Genomic DNA, 21,143 nt, shown 5'->3' on the forward strand with positions numbered 1-21,143 from the left:
AAAGCTGCACACTTTATATTCCTACCAGTAACATATGAGGCTTCTAACTTCTCCACATACTCACCAACTCTTGTTATTATCTGTATTTCTTTTTACTGCGGTCATCCTAGTGAGAGTGAACTGACATCTCAGTATAGTTTTGATTTACATTTCCATAATTACTAATAATGTTGAGCATCTTTTCATGTGCTTACTGGCAATCTGTATATCTTCTCTGGAGAAATGGCTATTCAGATCCTTTGCTGATTTTTAAATTGGGTTTTATGTCTCTTTATTACTGAGTTTATGAGTTCTTTATATATTTTAAATACAGTCCCTATCAGATGCATGATTTGAAAATATTTTCTCCTATTCTGTGGGTTGTCTGTTCACCTTTTAAAATTTTTTTTTAAATTTATTTAACAGAGAGAGAGAGCACAAGTAGGGGTAGCAGCAGGTAGAAGGAGAAGCAGGCTCTCCGCCAAGCAGCGAGCCCAATACAGACTCAATCCCAGGACCCTGGGATCCTGACCTGAGCGGAAGGCAGTTGCATAACAATTGAGCCATCCAGGTGCTGTGTCTGTTTACCTTCTTGATGGTGATCTTTGAAGCACAAAAGTTTTTAAATGTGATGAAGTCCAATTAATCCATTTTTTTTTTTTTTTTGCTGTTTAACAGTTTTAGCAACATATCTAAGAACTCATTGCCTAATCCAAGGTCACAAAGATTTATACATATGTTTTCTTGTAAGAGTTTTATGTTTAAGTCTTTGATCCACTGTGGAGAAATTTTTTAAAGATTTTTTTTTTGAGGTGTTTTCCCTCTATTCTTTTTTTTTTATTTTTTTATTTCTTTTCAGCATAACAATATTCATTGTTTTTGCACCACACCCAGTGCTCCATGCAATCCGTGCCCTCCCTAATACCCACCACCTGGTTCCCCCAACCTCCCACCCCCCGCCCCTTCAAAACCCTCAGAAAGATTTTATTTTTTTATTTGTAAGTAAATTCTACATCTAATGTAGGGCTTGAACTTATAACCCTGAGATCAAGAGTCAAATGCTCCACCAACTAAGCCAGCCAAGTGCCCCCATTTTGAATAAAATTTTATATATGGGTTTATACATGGTACAAGGTAAAGGTCCAACTTCATTCTTTTGCATGTATATAACTGTGATGGAAGACACACTCCTCTTGTGTTTCTCCTTTACTCTTCCACTACCACCACACTCAAAACACTTCTGACACCAGACATGTGGGCTTTCCACACATCAAGCTATACTCCTAGAGACTGGCTGGCTGGGTGTCTGTCCTATAATTCAATTAAATTCTATCTACCTGGAGTTTACATCAGATCCCCAAAAGGGCTTAGTTCTGCAACACTGCCCCTACTTGAAATGCCAATCCCAAGTCCCAGGTTGTCACCTGTATAAATGACCCCCTCCTTGGGTCTGACAATTTGCTAGCTTATAGAATTCAGGGAGATACTTAGATTTACCAATTTATTACAAAGGCTATAATAAAGAGTACAGATGAGCAGCCAGATTTAGAGACACATAGGGAGAGCTGTGTGGGAAGTGGTGCAGAGCAGCTGTGCTCCTTCTGTGTGCACCACTCTTCCAGCACCTCTAAGTGTGCACCAGCTCAGAAGATCTCTGAACCCCATCCTTCTGGAATCTTTACTACTTCCCAGAGGACAGAGGGTAGGGCTGAAAATTCCAAACTTCTAATCATGACCTGGTCTTTCTGGTGACCTGCCATCATCCTGAAGCTATTAAGGAGCCCACCTAGAGTTGCTTCATTGGAACATGAGACACTCCTATCGCCCAGGAAATGCTCAGGAACACAGGAGCTCTGTGTCAGGAACCAGTGTCCTAGCCAAAACTACTAAGACCAAGCATCAGAACAAAAGTTGCTCCTAGTGCTGTTATCACTCAAGAGATTATACGGATTATAAGAGGTCTCTGCCAGGAACTAGGGGCAGAGACCAATATATGTGCTCTTTATTCTTTTACAATATCCAACGGAGTTGTGCTGGCACCATTTGTTGAAAAGACTCCTTTCTCCATTGAATGTTCTTGGCACCCTTGTCAAAAATCAACTGACCAGGGCGCCTGGGTGGCTCAGTGGGTTAAGCCGCTGCCTTCGGCTCAGGTCATGATCTCAGGGTCCTGGGATCTAGTCCCGCATTGGGCTCTCTGCTTGGCAGGGAGCCTGCTTCCCTCTCTCCCTCTCCGCCTGCCTCTTTGTCTACTTGTGATCTCTCTCTGTCAAATAAATAAATAAAATTAAAAAAAAAAAATCAACTGACCATAATGTGACAACTTCTGGACTTTCAATTCTTTCTACTGATCTACATTTCTATCTATATGCCAGTACCATAATTACTATCATTCTGTAGCAAGTTCTGAAATCAGAAAGTGTAAATACTTCAGCTTCATTGTTCTTTTTCAAGGCTGTTTTCCCTTATTATAATCCTCTTCATTTCTGTAAGGTCAAAAGAAATGTCCCCTCTTTCATTCCTGGTTTTAGTAATTTGATTCTTCATTTTTTCTTGGTCTGTCTAGCTAAAGGTATGTTAATTTTGTTCTTTTTTTTTTTTTTTCAAAAGAACCAATTTTTGGTTTTTTTGGTTCCCCTTCTTGTTTTTCTATCTTCTATTTCATTCATTTCCACTATAATCTTTACTATTTCCTTCCTTCTCTCTGCTTTAGATTGTTTTGTTTTTGTTTAAAGATTTTAATTTATTTTTCAGATAGAGCACAAGCAGGGGGAGTGACAGGCAGAAGGAGAAGCATACTTCCCTCTGAGCAAAGAGCCCGATAATGGGGCTCAAACCCAGGACCCTGGGATCATGATCTGAATTGACAGCAGACACTTAAGGGACTGAGCCACCCAGGCATCCAAGAAGGGGCTTGAACTCACAAACTTGAGATCAAGAGTCAAATGCTCTACTGACTAAGCCAGCCAGGTTTGGCTCTGCTACCTTTAGGTTTAATTTGCTCTTCCTTCTCTAGGGTCATAAGGTGAAAGATTAGGTAATTTACTGGAGATCTTTCTGGCTTCTCAATATAGGTGTTCACTGTTATAAGTTTCTGTTTAAGCACTGCTTAAACTGAACCCCGTAATTTTGGTACCTTGTGATGATATGTAAATTAAGGAATCTACAGAAAATCACTTTGAAATCTTAGATAGGGTCATTGATGCCATATGCCATGTGGGACAGCCTATTATTTTTCTTTGAAGAAGACACAAGACTGAAGGAAAGAAAAAAAGGACTAGCTTAGAGTTAAATCTCATTCTGCCACTTAATAATTAGGGAACCTTAAGCAAGTCTCAGTTTCCTCAGCAAAACTATCAAGAAAATTAAATGATACAGCATATTTATAAAGGATCTTTTTTTTGAGATCAAGAGTCAGACACTTAACTGATTGAGCCACCCAGGTACCCCATAAAGCATCTTCCTCACTAAATATCCAGTGTTCATTCCCCCTTACTAATAGCACCCAAATTACCCAAATTGGGGAATGATCTTCCTTTATCATGTATCTACTGTCTCAATGGGTTTGATCTACTCCCAGGACCAAAGTTGGGCATTAACTGCTCTAAAATCAGAGTAATAGACACATTTCTCTTTTGTTATGGAAATCAATTTGTTGATGGCAAGAAAACTAAATATTCAAGACTTAAGGCATTCAATGCATGATATTACTCTGAGATCAATCTGTTGATGGCAAGAAAACTAAATATTCAAGACTTAAGGCATTTAATGCATGACATTACTCTGACAAATATAATTATTTTTTTTCTTTTGTTTTCCAAGGATATTCTAATCAGAGCAAAACCTAGTACATTCCATATGACAATTATGAGAAGAAATTTTTTTTTTTAGATTTTATTTATTTATTTGAGAGAGAGAGAGCATGAGAAGTGGGAGGGTCAGAGGGAGAAGCAGACTCCCTGCCGAGCAGGGAGCCGGATGAGGGACTCGATTCCAGGACTCCAGGATTATGACCTGAGCCGAAGGCAGTTGCTTAACCAACTGAGCCACTCAGGCATCCCGAAATGTTATTTTTAAGGAGAAAAGAATGTAGCTCCCTTCCAGTTGCTATCAGCAACTATCTCTCAACCATGAAGGAAACCAGCATTAAGAATTAAGTCTACAAATATGGAAGAGATAATCACACACAAAAAAGTCAGATGGACAGCCATATGCAAAAGAATGAAAACTAGACCCTATCTTATACTTTACACAAAAATTGACTCAAGATAGACTAAGATTTGAATATAAAACCTGAAACCATAAAATTCATAAAAGAAAACATAAGGATAAGCTCCTTGACCCTGGTTTTGGCAATGGTTTTTTGAATTTCACACCAAAAGCAAAGATGACAAAAGCAAAAATAAACAAGTGGGACTACACCAAATTATAAAACTTCTGCACAACAAAGAAAACCATCAACAAAATGAAAAGGCAACCTACTGAATGGGATAAAGTATATGCAATTCATATATGTGATAAGGGGTTAATATCTAAAATACCAGGAAAGGATGCTGTATTTTGTCAAATGCTTTTCCTGTATCAATTCAGAGGACCATACGGTTCTTCTCTCTCCTCTTATTTAATGTGTTCTTTCACACTGATTCATTTCCAAATGTTGAACCATCCTTGCATCCCAAGGATAAATCCCACCTAGTGTAGGGATGGAGGAACAGTCCTCAACTTCATAAAAACCATCTATGAAAAGTCACAGTGAAAATCATTCTCAATGGGGAAAAGCTGAGAGACTTTCTGTTACGATCAGGAACACAGGGGCGCCTGGGTGGCTCAGTGGGTTAAAGCCTCCGCCTTCAGTTCAGGTCATGATCCCAGGGTCCTGGGATCGAGCCCTGCATCAGGCTCCTAGCTCGGCAAGGAGCCTGCTTCCCTCTCTTTCTGCCTACTTGTGATCTCTGTCAAATAAATTTAAAAAAAAAAAAATCTAAAAAAAAAAAAAAGATCAGGAACACAACAAGGATGCCCACTCTCACCACTACTGTTCAGCATAGTACTAGAAGTCCTAGTAACAGCAGACGGACAACAAAAAGAAGTAAAAGGTATTCAAACTGGCATAGAAGAAGTCAAACTCTCTCTCTTTGCAGATGACATAATACTTTATGTGGAAAATGCTAAAGACTCCACTTCAAAATTACTAGAACTCATACAGCAATTCAGAAATGTGGCAGGATACAAAATCAATGCACAGGTATCAGCTACGTTCTTATACACTAACAATGTAACTATAGAAAGATAAATTAGGGAATTGATTCCATTTACAATAGCACCAAAAATCATCAGATATCTTGGAATAAACCTAACCAAAGAGGTGAAGGATCTATACTCTAGAAACTACAGAACACTTATGAAAGAAACTGAAGAAGACACAAAAAGATGGAAAAATATTCCGTGCTCATGGATCAGAAGAATAAACACTGTTAAAATGTCTATGGTTCCCAGAGCAATCTATACTTTTAATGCCATCCTGATCAAAATACCAATGGCATATTTCAAAGTGCCAGAACAAACAGTACTAAAATTTGTATGGAACCAGAAAAGACCCCGAATCGCCAAGGGAAGGTTGAAAAAGAAAAACAAAGATGGGGCATCACGTTGCCTGATTTCAAGCTATATTACAAAGCTGTGATCACCAAGACAACGTGGTATTGGCACAAAAACAGACACATAGATGATGGAATAGAATAGAGAGCCCAGACATGGACCCTCAACTCTATGGTCAACTAATCTTTGACAAAACTAATCTTTGACAAAACAAAAGTCTATGGCCAACTAATCTTTGACAAAGTCAAAACTAATCTTTTGACAAAATATCCAGCAGAAAAAAAGACAGTTTCTTCAATAAATGGTGCTGGAAAAACTAGATAGCTCTATACAGAAGAATGAAACTTGACTATTTGCATACACCAAACACAAAAATAAACTCTAAATGGATAAAAGACCTCAATGTGAGACAGGAATCCATCAAAGTCCTAGAAGAGAACATAGGCAGTAACCTCTTTGACATTAGCCACAGCAACTTTTTTCAAGACATGTCTCCAAAGGCCAGGGAAACAAAAGTGAAAATGAACTTGTGGGACTTCATCAAGATAAAAAGCCTCTGCACAGCAAAGGAAACAGTCAACAAAACAAAGAGGCAACCCATGGAATGGGAGAAGATATTTGCAAATGACACTACAGACAAAGGGCTAGAATCCAAAATCTATAAAGACCTTCTCAAATTAACACCCAAAAAACAAATAATCAAGTAAAAAAATGGGCAGAAGACATGAACAGACACTTCTCCAAAGAAGACATACTAATGGCTAACAGACACATGAAAAAATATTCATCATCATTAGCCATTAGGGAAACTCAAATCAAAACCACATTGAGATACCACCTTACACCAGTGAGAATGGCAAAAATTGACAAGGCAAGAAACAACAAACGTTGGAGAGGATGTGGAGAAAGGGGAACCCTCTTACACTGTTGGTGGGAATGCAAGGTGGTATAGCCACTATGGAAAAACAGTGTGGAGGTTCCTCAAAAAGTTAAAAATAGACCCAGCAATTGCACTATTGGGTATTTACACCAAAGATACAGATGTAGTGAAAAGAAGGGCCACATGCACCACAACGTTCATAGCAGCAACATCCACAATAGCCAAACTGTGGAATGAGCCAAGATGCCCTTCAACAGACAAATGGATAAAGAAGATGTAGTCCATATATACAATGGAATGTTACTCAGCCATGAGAAAGAATGAACACCCAACTTTTGTATCAACATGGACGGGACTGGAGGAGATTATACTGAATGAAATAAGTCAAGCAGAGAGAGTTAATTATCATATGGTTTCACTTATTTGTGGCGCATAACAAATAACACAGAGGACATAGGGAGATGGAGAGGAGAAGGGAGGTGAGGGAAATTGGAAGGGAAGATGAACCATGAAGAGACTATGGACTCTTAAAAACAATCTGAGGGTTGTGAAGGGGCTGGGGGTGGGAGGTTGGGGGAGCCAGGTGGTGGGTAATATGGAGGGCACATATTGCATGGAGCACTGGGTGTGGTACATAAACAATGAATTCTGTTACACTAAAAAGAAATTAAATTTTAAAAATGTGCTTACAAAATAAATAAATAAATTTTTAAAAAAGAAACAAAACAAATGAACAAAGGGGGAAAAAAGATACAACCCCATAAAACAGACTCTTAACTGTAGAGAACAAAATGGTTACCAGAAGACAGATGTATGGGAGATGGTTAGAACTGTGAAGGGGATTAGAACTGGGATTGTCTTGATAAGCACTTAGTGTATGGAACTGATGGGTCACTACATTGTATACCTGAAACTAATATAGCACTGCATGTTAACTACATTGGAATTAAAATTTTTAAAATTAAAAACAGAACTACCAAATGATCTAGCAATTCCACTTGTGGGTATATACCCAAAGAAATGAAACTATCTTGAAGAGACATCCCACACCCATGTTAAATGCAACATTATTTACAATAGCTAAGACATGGAAAAAACTTATGTGTCTATCTATAAATGAATGGATAAAGAAAATATAGTATTTATATACACTACAATACTATGCAGCCATAAAAAAAATAAGAAAATCTTGCCATTTGTATTAACGTGGATGGGCTCTGAGAGCATTATGCTAAGTGAAATAAGTCAGACAGGGAAAACTTATATGTGGAATCTAAGAAAACCAAACTCACAGAAACACAGAAGAGATCAGTAGTTCCCAGAAGTGGGGGGTGAGAGGTAGGGAAAACAGGTAAATGTGGTTAAAAGGTACAAACTTCAGTTGTAAAATAAGTAAATCTTGGATATGTAATGTATAGCATGGTGATTACAGTTAACAAATTTTAAAAGTTCTCATCATAGGAAAAAAAAGTAACTGTGAGGTGATAAACTCAACCAACTAAACTTACGGTAATCATTTTACAATATATATGTGTATCAAATCTATGTTTAATCTACATATAGTACAAAGTTGTATGTCAAATACCTATACATACACATATATAAGTACATATATGTATACATACACATATACATTACACTGAGAGGGAAAAAAAGAGAATTGAAATCAAAATATACCTAAAGTCTACTCTCCACCTCTGGATCTTTCAGTCTGGTATATAAGAAAAGTATATGTGCTCAAGACTACTTGAGGTAAATATCAGCTTTTTCACTTGCGAGCTTGGTACTTCATCTCTAAAAGCCATGTGATGGGTAACAAAAGCACTTACCTCAAAGAGTTATTACATAAGTAAATCAGCTAAGGTATGTTTAATATTTAATATACTACCTGGCACATAGTAAATGCTCGATATATGCTTCCTATAATTATCATTAGTGATTATGAACACAAGTTTTAGAAAGACACAGATCTAAGCTAAAATCTGGCTCTTTATCTTACCACTTTTTTGACCGTGGACAGCTTATTTAACCTCTCTTAGGCTGTATTTCCTCAACGATAAAATCTGGGGAAAGTTGTGGTAAAAATTAAATCAAATAATATTTTTTAAAAAACATTTAAAACAATACCTGACACAGAAAGAATGAATGACTGCTAGCCTCTTCATTACATAATAGGTACAAATTGCTTTTTAAAGTGGTTGTACCAGTTTATACTTCTGCCATCAGGACATGAGGAAGTTTTCTTTTCTCTATCTTCACCAATACATGGTACTGTCAGACTTTTTTTTTTTGCCAATCTGAAGGGATAACTTGCATTACTCTAGCTACTAGTAAGTTTGAGTATCTTTTCATCTGTTTATTGATTGTTTAGGCTTCCTTTTTTGTGAATTTCCAGTCCTTATCCTTTGCCCATCTCCTCTCTGTCCACTCCTACTGCCTACCTTGGCCTAGGACATTACTATGTCATAGAGTATGTACTTGGAATCCTCAGCCTCTATGTTCTTCAAATACTTTAAGGCCCTCACTGGTTCCTTTACACTACATTCCTTTCTCACCCTATTACTGGTGCCACTTAACCTCTAACCTAAGGAGTCAAGCCCACCTCACTCTCTCCCTGAGGCCCAGCAGGAAACGTTTATGGAGTTCTAGCAACCACAATACTCTCGATGTCATGAACCATTCATCCTTGCTGCTAGTTTTGTCCTAATTCCCTGGTTTGGACAACTGAGCTTCTGCTTAGTTTCCCTTTTGTTCCCTTGTCAATGCTCCTATGGATCTTTTTATACATTCCTCTTTTGTCTTTTAAGATTTTATTTATGTATTTGACAGAGAGAGAGAGAGAGAGAGAGAGAGATCAATCACAAGTAGGCAGAGCAGCAGGCAGAGGGAGAGGGAGCAGCAAGCTTCCCAGTGAGCAGAGAGCCCAATGCGAGACTCGATCCCAGGACCCTGGGATAATGACCTGAGCCAAAGGCAGACAAACTTAATCAACTGAGCCACCCAGGCACCCCCATTCCTCTTTCTTTTTAGGTTTTATTTATTCATTTGAGAGAGAGCGAGCAAGATGGCACACACAAGCACAGGGGGGCAGCAGGCAGAGGGAAAGGGAGAAGCAGGCTTCCCATTGAGCAGGTAGCCCAATGCAGGGCTCAACCTCATGACCCTGGAATCGTGACCTAAGCCAAAGACAGACGCTTAACCAACTGAGTACCCAGGTGCACCCATCTTCCTCTTTCTTGAATATTTTATACATTTTTTTGATAACTTATCATTCTATAATTCTACATCATTCTATAACGTCATTATTCATTCTCAGTGTCAGTCTGAGTTGACTGTGAACTGCTGAGGACAAAGACCATGCCCTGTTTATATTCCTAGCTCCTAGCACAGTGGTTCACATTTACCAGGCATCTAAGAAGGAAAGAAGGGAGAATGAAAACAAGCATTCATGAACTATCTAATATCCTGGACTTTCTAGAGCTTGCCCCTTCTTCTCCACTCTACTCCCCCTCTCCCCGCCCCCCAGGGCCAAATGTCCACCTTAGAATGATAAGCATGAGCTTGCTTTGTCCTGTGCTTCACTTTCCTTTTATAAACATCCTACTGGACTCTGCTGATGATGACTCCTCTAATGAATTACCACCAATTATCTATTGACAAGCTCACCTAGCAGTGTCTCTTCTGGACCCCATCTGTTTGATCACATCTGACAGTACTTCAGGCCAAGAATGTCCCATAATGTCACCGGCCACACACTATTCATAAGATAATCTCCCCCCAAATACTGATTTTATCATGTCATTATCTATTCAAGAAACCATAAACAATAATGCCTATAGAAATAACATTAAAGTGGTTAACCCGGACTCCTCCACAAAACTACTAGAACTGGTGAATGAATTCAGTACAGTCTAAAGATACAAAATCAGTACAAAGAAATCCATAGCATTTCTATATACTAATATTGAAAGAGCAAAAAGAAAATTAAGAAAACAATCCCATTTATAATTGCATCAAAAATAATAAAACACCTAGGAATAAACTTAGCCAAGGAGATGAAAAACCTGTACTCTAAAAACTATAAAACACTGATGAAAGATATTTAAGAGGACGTAAACAAATGGAAGACATTCCCTGCTCATGGATTGGGAGAACAAATATTGTTAAAATGTCCAAACTACACAAAGGAATCTACAGATTTAAAGCAATCCCTATTAAAATACCAACAGCGGGGGCGCCTGGGTGGCTCAGTGGGTTAAGCCTCTGCCTTCGGCTCAGGTCATGACCTCAGGGTCCCGGGATCGAGCCCTGCATCTGGCTCTCTGCTCAGTGGGGAGCCTGCTTCCCCCTCTCTCTCTGCCTGCCTCTCTGCCTACTTGTGATCTCTCTGTGTCAAATAAATAAATAAAATCTTTTTAAAAAATAAAATAAAATACCAACAGCATTTTCCACAGAAGGAGAACAAATAATCCTAAAATTTTTATGGAACCACAAGAGACACTGAAGTTTCCTCAAAAAATCAAAAATAAAACTATCCTATGATCCAGTAATTGCACCAATGGGTATTTACCCAAAGAATATGAAAACACTAATTCGAAAAGATGTATGCACCCCAATATTTACTGCAGCATTATTTACCATAGCCAAATTATGGCAACAACCCAAGTGGCCATCAATAGATGAATAGAAAAAGAAGTGATGTGATGTGTGTGTGTATGTGTGTGTGACAGATTATCATTCAGCCATAAAAAAGAATAAAATCCTGCCATTTGCAGCAACATGGATGGATCTAGAGGGTATAATGCTAAGCAAAAGGAGTTAGAGAAAGACAAATACCGTATGATTTCACTCGTATGTGGAATTTAAGAAACAAACAAAGAAAAAAAGGACAAACAAAAACCAGCCTCTTAATTATAGAGAACAAACTGGTTACCAGAGAAGAGGTGGACAGGGGGATGGGTGAAAAAGGCGAAGGGGATTAGGAGTACACTTGCTGTGGTAAGCACTGAAAAAGGTATGTAAATATTGAATCATTATATTGTACACATGACTAAAATAACACTATGTCAATTATAATGGAATTACACATTTTTTAAATTTACTTTCTGAAAAAAATAAATAAAATGGTGAACCTAGAATTTACGATCATTCTACATTATTTAGCAAACCCCATTTCCTTCAGTTCTTCAACATACATCATACACTCTGATGAAGTCAGTTTGTTTTTTAATTCTCCTTTGAAAATGTGCTACTTTGTTTTTTGCTCAAGTTATTCCCCTCCACCTCATTTCCTCAAACAAATACAAATCTCGAATCCAAATATCCTTGTAGGAAGTAATATCAACCAATTAAAACTCAGGATTAGATTTACAGCTATCAGCAAGTTAGTTATTTAGCAAAGCCCTGAGGGGAAAAAAATAAAGAAGTCTATTAAAATAAGTTTCCTGGAGTTGAGTAAGAGCAATCAAGTCTGGCGCAGAGATGAAAGTAGAGAAAGAAGAAAGTCAGCAAGGTAAGCACTGATCACTAACAGTCATAGATTGTTGACCTCAAGAAAACATAGCATGGAAATATACAATAAGTCAATTTTAACTCCTTATATGTCTCTTACGTTAAAGAAATCCTTTAAAAGATTAAAGGAATCCTGATGGGAGGCCTGGCTGGCTCAGTTGGTTGAGTGTCTGCCTTCAGCTCAGGTCATGATCCCAGGGTCTGAGGATCGAGTCCCACATTGGGCCCCTTGCTCAGTGGGGAGCCTGCTTCTCCCTCTGTCTGCCACCCCCCCCACACAAATAAATAAATAAAAACTTTTTAAATAAATAAATAAATAAACGAACCTGAACATACAAACCAAATCTTTACCAGTCACTCTAAATACCACCACTAAGGCTTCCTCTTTATTTTCTAGCTCTTGACTAATCTAACTGAATAGGGAATGTTTGTGGTCTGTCACCAAACATTCATGCAAAACATGCAAAAAAAAACATGCAAAAAAAAAAACATGCAAAAAAGAAATAATCAATGATATGTCCACTCAAAAAAGACAGTAAGAAATAGACTTACTTTAGACAGGTAGATAATGTCTACAGATATTACAGGCAAGGTAGCATCTTGCTAGTTAAACACAGATTTTAACTGTGATATTAAAAAGGATTTTTATTCATCTGATGCATGTAGTGATAAACCCTTCCTTACTGTCCAAAATCTTTTTTTAAAGGAACAGATAAACTGTACTCTAAAATTAATGCATATGGAGCACCTGGGTATCTCAGTAGGTTAGGAGGCCAACTCTTCATTTTGGCTCAGGTCATGATCTCAGGGTCCTGGGATTTGAGCCCCGAGTCAGGCTCTGCACTCAGTGGGGAGTCTACTTTAGGATTCTCTCTCCACCCTCTTTTCCTTCCCCAACTTACACTCTCTAAAATAAATAAATCTTTTTAAAAATAAAAATAAAAAATTGGGGTGCCTGGGTGGCTCAGTGGGTTAACGCCTTTGCCTTAGGCTCAGGTCATGATCCCAGGGTCCTGGGATCGAGCCCCACATCAGGCTCTCTGCTCAGCAGGAAGTCTGCTTCCTCCTCTCTCTCTGCCTGCTTGTGATCTCTGTCAAATAAATAAATAAAATCTTTTAAAAAATTAAAAATTAAATAGATGCATTTTAATGAATCTTTTTGTTCTTACAATTTCAAATAATCATCTACTACCCTTGCTTTCAATACAAAAGCTTAAAAAGCTATGGTAAGTGATGGTATGGTGGTCTACACCCCAGCATTAAATATTAATGAATAACAATGCCACATAAAAGGCAAATAATTTTATATGATTTTTATATGCCTGAGAAAGTAAAACAATCAAAAAGAGGCATTATTTTCCTTTTTAAATAAAAAAAGCCATTTAGTAATAAAGTAAAAAGCTAGTTAAAAGTATCCTAAACACGACTTCATGAAGATAAAAAGCTTCTGCACAGCTAAGGAAACAGACAACAAAAGAGGCAACCCATGGAATGGGAGAAGATATTCGCAAATGACACTACAGACAAAGGGCTGATATCCAAGATCTATAAAGAACTCCTCAAACTTAACACCCCAAAAAACAGATAATCATGTCAAAAAATGGGCAGAAGACATGAATAGATAATTCTCCAAAGAAGGCATACAAATGGCTAACAGACACATGAAAAAATGTTCATCATCATTAGCCATCAGGGAGATTCAAATCAAAACCATATTGAAATACCACCTTACACCAGTTAGAATGGCCAAAATCAACAAGGCAAGAAACAACAAGTGTTGGAGAGCATTTGGAGAAAGGGGAACCCTCTTACACTGTTGGTGGGAATGCAAGTTGGTGCAGCCACTTGGACAACAGTATGGAGATTTCTTAAGAAATTAAAAATAGAGGGGCACCGGGTGGCTCAGTGTGTTAAAGCCTCTGCCTTTAACTCAGGTCATGATCCCAGGGTCTTGGGATCGAGCCCCGCATCGGGCTCTCTGCTCAGCGGGGAGCCTGCTTCCTCCTCTCTCTCTGCCTGCCTCTCTACCTACTTGTGATCTCTCTGTCAAATAAATAAATAAAATCTTAAAAAAAAAAAAAAGAAATTAAAAATAGAGCTACCCTATGACCCTGCAATCGCACTACTGGGTATTTACCCCAAAGATACAGATGTAGTGAAAAGAAGGACCACATACACCCCAATGTTCATAGCAGCAACATCCACAATCGGCAAACCGTGGAAAAAGCCAAGATGCCCTTCAACAGACGAATGGATAAAGAAGATGTGGTTCATATATACACAGAATATTACTCAGCCAACAGAAAGGATGAACACCCAACTTTTATATCAACATGGATGGGCCTGGAGGAGATTATGATGAATAAAAGAAGTCAAACAGAGAAAGTCAATTATCACATGGTTTCACTGACTTATAGAACATAAGCAATAGTATGGAGGACATTAGGAGAAGGAAAGAAAAAGTGAATTGGGGGAAATCGGAGGGGGAGAAGAACCGTGAGACACTATGGACCCTGAGAAACAAACTGAGGGTTTTAGAGGGGAGGGCGGTGAGGGATGGGTAATCCTGGTGGTAGGTATTAAGGAGGACACGTATTGCATGGAGCACTGGGTGTGGTACATAAACAACGAATCCTGGAACACTGAAAAAATAAAATAAAACAAAATAAAGCAAAAAAAAAAGTACCCCAAACCTACTCATGGGGATGCTCTGGAACTCAAAGAACAAATTTCAGGTTAGTGGGAAAGTAGCAAATACTGGGAATTCTGCAAAGCTGGACTATTATACTGCTAAGGACACAACAAAAGCAGTCTTAGCATCCTTACCCATCATTTCTTTTTACTTAACCAGTCACACCACCACCAAACAACCAACCACACCCAATCTAACAATAACAGCTCATGAAACAACTATACCAAGGAACACAGAAAAATATAAGGTATAACTCCTTTCATCAAAGAATTTACAATATTTTTGAAAGAAACAAATGTACTGGGGCGCCTGGGTGGCTCGGTGGGTTAAGCCTCTGCCTTCGGCTCAGGTCATGATCCCAGGTCCTGGGTTCGAGCCCCACATCGGGCTTTCTGCTCAGCAGGGAGCCTGCTTCCTCCTCTCTCTCTGCCTGCCTCTCTGCTTACTTGTGATTTCTCTCTGTCAAATAAATAAATAAAATCTTTAAAAAAAAAAAAAAGAAAAAAATGTACTATAAGATAATATGATAATACAAGATCAAATGATAGTTTCTATGAACAAAAATAAGCACTGTGAGAAATCAGTAGATTAAGTGGATCAAAATGCTTAGAGCACAGAGCTAGGAACTTATGAATGGTAAAACAAAAAGAACGCTGAGTGGTCTAAACCAAGTTCCCAGGAAAAAAAAAATTGAGCCAAGAAGTTTAAAGAACAAAGGCTCCTCTTAGCTCTCATGGGGATGCCCTTGGGTTCTAGTAGCTCCCCAGGAGACAAAGACAAAACAAAGTTTCCAAGCTCTTCAATCTAGATAACCATCACAGGGAATTCTATCTTTTAAACAAAACTATCCTATCATAATGGTCAATTTAAAACTATCAGGTTTTTGTGGTTAGAATGGAAAAAAAAAGAGCACAATTTCATCATCTTCTCTATTTAAAACACGTACTTGTTAATTACAAAAATATATGAACAAATGTATGTAAAAATAGGAGAGTAAAAGTCAAGAATTGGGGAACCATTCCAAGAGACCCAATATCAGCATAGCAAGCGTTCCAGAAAAGAAGGGGTAAAAAATTAAGGGGCTGGAAAACATCAACAAAATAATTCAAGAAAACTTCCTGAGAAAAACTTTCAAATCACAAGTTTCAATAAAGGACAAAGACAGGCACACTAGATGAAAACATACCCATACTATGGTATAACATCATGAAATTGCAAAACCCTGGGGGAAGAGAGAAAAAATTATATGTTTCCAAAGTAACATGAATCATAACAGAATTATACTTCTCAACCGCTACAGGGAGTATAAAGACAAATTTTGGAAGTAAAATTATTTTCAATCCAGAATTCTATATCCAGCCAGTTTTTCACTTAAACACCAGGGTAATATAAAAACTTTCAGACTTGCAAGAGAGGTCTCAAAGACATACCTCCCGGCATCCTTTACTCAGGAAACTATTTAGAAGAGGTATTTCACTAAAATGAAAATAAACAAAAAAGAGAAAGGGATTCAACGAGGCATACAATATAAAAGAGAATCAAAGAGAATCCCCAAGAAGACAGTGAAGGGTGATCCAAGGATGATACTTGTGAACAAAAACACCAAGGTGGACTGGAGCTGACTAGGAGGTCCCTACAGAGACTTACCTAAGGAGAGGAAACCCAACAGCTGTGCAAATCAGTAGCTCGTTGTTTTTTATTGCCAAATAGTATTCTACTGTATGAATATACCAACCCTGATTTATCCATTCACTTTTTTCTTTGAAGTATACATTTTCGGCAAGTAAGAATAAAGCTGATATAAATATATGAACACAGATTTTCATTTCTCAAGGTTAAATGCCTAGGGGTAGGGTTGCTAGATCATACAGTAAATCCATGTTTGACATATAAGTATATGCTTAACTGTTTTCCAGAGGAACTGAATCACTCTGCATCCCTACCAGCAATATGTGAGGGTTCCAGTTGCTCCACATCCTCCTCAGCACTTGGTACTGACAACTTTGATTTAAGTAATTCTAATGGATGTACAGTAGTAGTTCACCATTTGCACTTAATTTGCATTTCCCTAATGGCTAGTTATGCTAAACATCTTTTCATGAGCTGATGTGCCACTCTATATCCTCTTGCCAAAGCCTATTAAACATTTTTAAGTGGCTTGTTTTCCTACTGTTGAGTTTGCAGAATTCTTTACATATTCCAAATATAAGTCCTTTGCAGGTATATGATTTGCAAATCTTTTCTTCCAGCCTATAATCTGCCTTTTAATTCTTTTAACAGTGTCTTTGCAAGCGATGGTTTTAATTTGATGAAGTCCAATTCATCAATTTCTTCTTTTATGAATCATGCTTTTGGTGTAATGCGGAAGAACTTCTTATCTACACCCAGGTTATGAAGATTTTCTCCTGTCTTCTTCTAAAAGCCTTACATTTCTATATCTCAAATTTAGATGTGTGGTACATTTAAAGTTCATTTTCATATATTGTGTAGTTTAGGTCAATGTTCATTATATTTGTATGTGGATATCCAATTGTTCCAGGACCACTTATTGAAAAGATTTTTCTTTTTTCCGTTTTGTCACTTTGTAAAAAATTACTGGCCATGGTTGTGTGCGCCTATTTATGTGATCTCTATTCTATCTCGTTGCTCTACATGCCTTTCGCTTTGCCGATACCACAGTCTTCATGATGATAGCTTCATCCTGTTTTAAAATCATGTAGCTTGATTTTTTCCAACATTTTTCTTTTTTAGAATTGTTTTGGGAGGCCTGGGTAGCTCCATCCTTTAAGCATCTGCCTTCAACTCAGGTCATGATCCCAGGGTCCTGGGACTGAGCCTCACATTGGACTCCCTGCTCAGCGGAGAGTCCACTTCTCCTTTTCTCTCTGCCCCTCTCCCTCACCCTCTCCCTGTCTCTCAAATAAATAAAATCTTTTTAAAAAAATGGTTTTGGCTATTCTAGGCCCTTTACCTTTGTAAAGAAATTTTAGAATCAGTTTAAAACCAGAAACGGTGCTGTTGGGATTGTTTTTATTAGTACTGCATTAAATCTATAGATCAATTTGGGGAAAATCAACATCTTTACTATTGTGATTCTTCAAATTCATAAATACATTTTTCTCCATTTACTTAAATATCCTTTGATTTTTTTAAAAAGATTTTATTTATTTATTTGACAGACAGAGATCACAGGCAGGCAGAGAGGCAGGCAGAGAGAGGAAGGGAAGCAGGCTCCCTACTGAGCAGAGAGCCCGATGCGGGGCTCGATCCCAGGACCCTGAGATCATGACCTGAGCCGAAGGCAGAGGCTTTAACCCGCTGAGCCACCCAGGCGCCCCTCCTTTGATTTTTTTTTTTAAATCAGGGTTCTATAATTCTCAGCATAGAGATCTTATATATATTTTGTTGAATTTATACCTAAGAGTTTCACTTTGGGGAAGCTACTATAAATATCTTTAATTCAGTTTTCAATTGTTGTATCACTAGTATATAGAAATATGATTGTTTTTTGTGAGCTGACCATGAAGCACTTGCTAAACTCATTTACTCTAGGAATTTCTTTGTGGATTGCTTGGGATTTTCTACATAGATGATTATGCCATCTGCAAATAGGGGCAGTTTTATTTCTTCCTTTTTAATCTTTGTACCATTATTTCTTCAAGTATTTTTAATGGATCACATTCATTATCTTCTCATTCTGGGTTTCCGATGACACAAATGTAAGACCTTATCATAGTTTCATAGGTCCCTGAAGCTGTATATTTCTTTATTTTTAAGCTTTTCCCTGTTATTCAAATTGGATCACTTCTGTTGACCCATTTTTAAGTGCAGACTCTTTCATTGTCATGTCTACTCTGCTATTGACCCCTTTTAATGAATTTTAATTTCCATCATTGTATTTCCTAGTTCTAAAATCTCCATTTATTTCTTCATATCTTCTATTTCTTTGCTGAGACTTTCTATCTTCCCGTTCAATCCTTGAACATGGTCATAATAGCTGATTTTAAAACTACTTTTCAGATAATTTTAACATATGTGTGATCTTGGCATCACCACCTGTTCACTGTCTTTCCCCATGTAAGTTCAATTTTTCTGGTTCCTTTTTTTTTTTTTTTAAGAATTTATTTATTTATTTGACAAAGAGAGATCACAAGTAGACAGAGAGGCAGGCAGAGAGAGAGGAGGAAGCAGGCTCTCCACCAAGCAGAGAGCCCGATGAGGGGCTCGATCCCAGGATCCCGGGATCATGACCTGAGCCAAAGGCAGAGGCTTTAACCCACTGAGCCACCCAGGCGCCCCTTTCTGGTTATTTTTAAGCTGAGTAATTCTAGATTGTATTCTGGACATCTGGATATTATGTTATGATATTCTGAATCTTATTTAAGCCCCACTGAGAATGCTGGTGTGCTTGTTTTAGCCAGTAATTGATTTGACCCATTGGGTTCACATTTCAAGTTCTGACCAGCCTTCTGTGGGTTGTATTTCCAATCACAATTCAGTTTACAAACCCTCTGCAGTCATACATACAGTTTCATAACTGTACCATGCAGTGTCCAGTTTGGGCGTTAGGGGTGGTCTATCCCATAATTCAGTCCTTGATGTTTCTGTATGCTGATTAGGAATCAGACTCATACAGGTCAGCTTGGGAGTCAGCTCATGAGTCCATCACCAACTTTAAGTAGTCAGCTTTCTAAACTCCTCATTCTCTTGCAATCTTTTGGTTCCCTGGGGCTCCCCTTTTCCACCTTTCCAGCAGAAAGCTGGGACTTCATTCACCCCACTCTGCCATGTACTTCCCATGACTGCGCCCACATCAGGGCTAAGCAAAAGAAGAGCAGAGGGAGAAGAAAACAATGGGATTTGCTGCACTCTCTTGATAGCAAAGCTCCTCCAATCTGGGAGGAAGTCTCCCCTCCCTCTGAGATTTAGGCTCCTGCCTGCCCCCATTGAGGCCACTGCAGCTTCTGCCAAGGACTGCTTGAGGCCTGGGGTGCAAGAAAATGAAGAAAAGGAAAAAAAGAAGAAGAAGAAGAAGAAGAAGAAGAAGAAGAAGAAGAAGAAGAAGAAGAAGAAGAAGAAGAAGAAGAAGAATGTGGGAAAGAGATCCCTTCGGCTCCTTGAGTCAGAACCAGAGGGCTTCTCCTGGTGCTTTCTCTATCCGTATTAATAATGCTCACTTCTAAGTTTCAGGATACATTAAGTTCAGGCTGGGGCATACCGGAAGAAAAAAAATGGTAAACTCACCGCCGGTTCAGTGGTACTTTGAATTCTGGTCTTCTTCCCCAATCTGCCTCCTACTATTTATTTTTCAGAGTCCTCAAATAGCCACTCCAAGCATTCTGTCCAGGTTTTATAGCTGCATTCAGTGGGAGAGACAGGGTGAAGTGCGCTTACTCCATCTTATCTGGAACCAGAACCTGGACTACTGTTTTTCATAACACACTTTGTCGAACTGATTATTGAAACTATTTATAGAACTTTGATTACAAGAAGTTAAAAAGTAAAGATAAGCAAATCCTGTATTAACCTTACTGTGGAAAAGGGAACAAGGAAGCCAGTAGGATCGCATTTTTTTTAAGCATATATTCTTTTGGGTATTATATGCTTAGGAAAAGTGAAGTTTTTAATTGTATTTGTTTTATTTATTTAAATCCTATCTTATCTGTGGACTTTTATAAATACTAGGACTGTTACAAATTTTTTAAAAGAAGAAGAAAAAGTAGTATGAGACAGAGGAAGCAGAATTCAGATGAGAGGCCTTAAACTGTTTAAGAAATTGAAAAAAGTTCAGGATGACCAACACTCCAAGTGTAAGCCAACAGTTTCTGGTAAAGAGGCTAGGGAAGCAGGCAGGAATCAGTTCAAGATCTTGCATGCCAGGTTAAGGTGGCTGGACTTTACCTGAGAAAACGAAGGCCTTTAAATGTTTTAGCAAATGTTGGGAGTGACATGATCCAATCAGTATGTTTGAACAATCGCTCTTGCTACAGAACATAAAGATATGTAAAATATGAGTCTTACTGTCTGAATGTTAGGGGGTCACATCAAGTAGCAGAAAAATACATATATATTATGGTTGCACATGTTGTTGAGGGATATGGGTGAGAGGGTTGTTTCACATAGACATGCATGCACACAGTCATTATATATCATATGTAATCATATGATTTTATACATGATTATGATTCCATATGATTTATATATATAGGATATATATCACATGATTATGTGTGTGTAAATATAGATAGATAGATGACAAAATATGTATTGAATGTTTCTGGAAAAAAACACAAGAAACCAGTAACAGTGGTTAGTTTAGGAGGAAGTTGGGGGCTAAGAGAGAGCAAACTTACTTTTCACTTTATTCTTCTCTCATTTTTAAACCTTTTACTGTGAATATTTACACCCTTAAAAAGGGTTTAAAAAAATAGAGGGAGGTCTTACACATGAACTAATACACTAGAACAAGTATGAATAAGCCTA

General features: G+C 38.0%; 1 protein-coding gene across 5 annotated transcripts in view; it reads right to left on the reverse strand.

Moving 5' to 3' along the window:
• Positions 1-21,143, reverse strand: part of TTBK2 (tau tubulin kinase 2) — a 164,225-nt gene that overhangs the window by 88,161 nt on the left and 54,921 nt on the right. For 2 of the 5 annotated variants that reach the window (XM_047738249.1, XM_047738248.1), the window contains exons 2-3: positions 20,562-20,644; positions 19,905-20,016 (exon numbers count right to left, since the gene is read on the reverse strand). The exons of 2 other annotated variants lie outside the window; for them this stretch is intronic. The gene's annotated coding sequence lies outside the window, so the exon portion shown is untranslated. The remainder of the gene's footprint in view (positions 1-19,904; positions 20,017-20,561; positions 20,645-21,143) is intronic. One more of the 5 variants, XM_047738247.1, reaches the window with a different exon arrangement.

Source organism: Lutra lutra, chromosome 7 (assembly GCF_902655055.1).
Source record: "Lutra lutra chromosome 7, mLutLut1.2, whole genome shotgun sequence".
Taxonomy (NCBI): domain Eukaryota; kingdom Metazoa; phylum Chordata; class Mammalia; order Carnivora; family Mustelidae; genus Lutra; species Lutra lutra.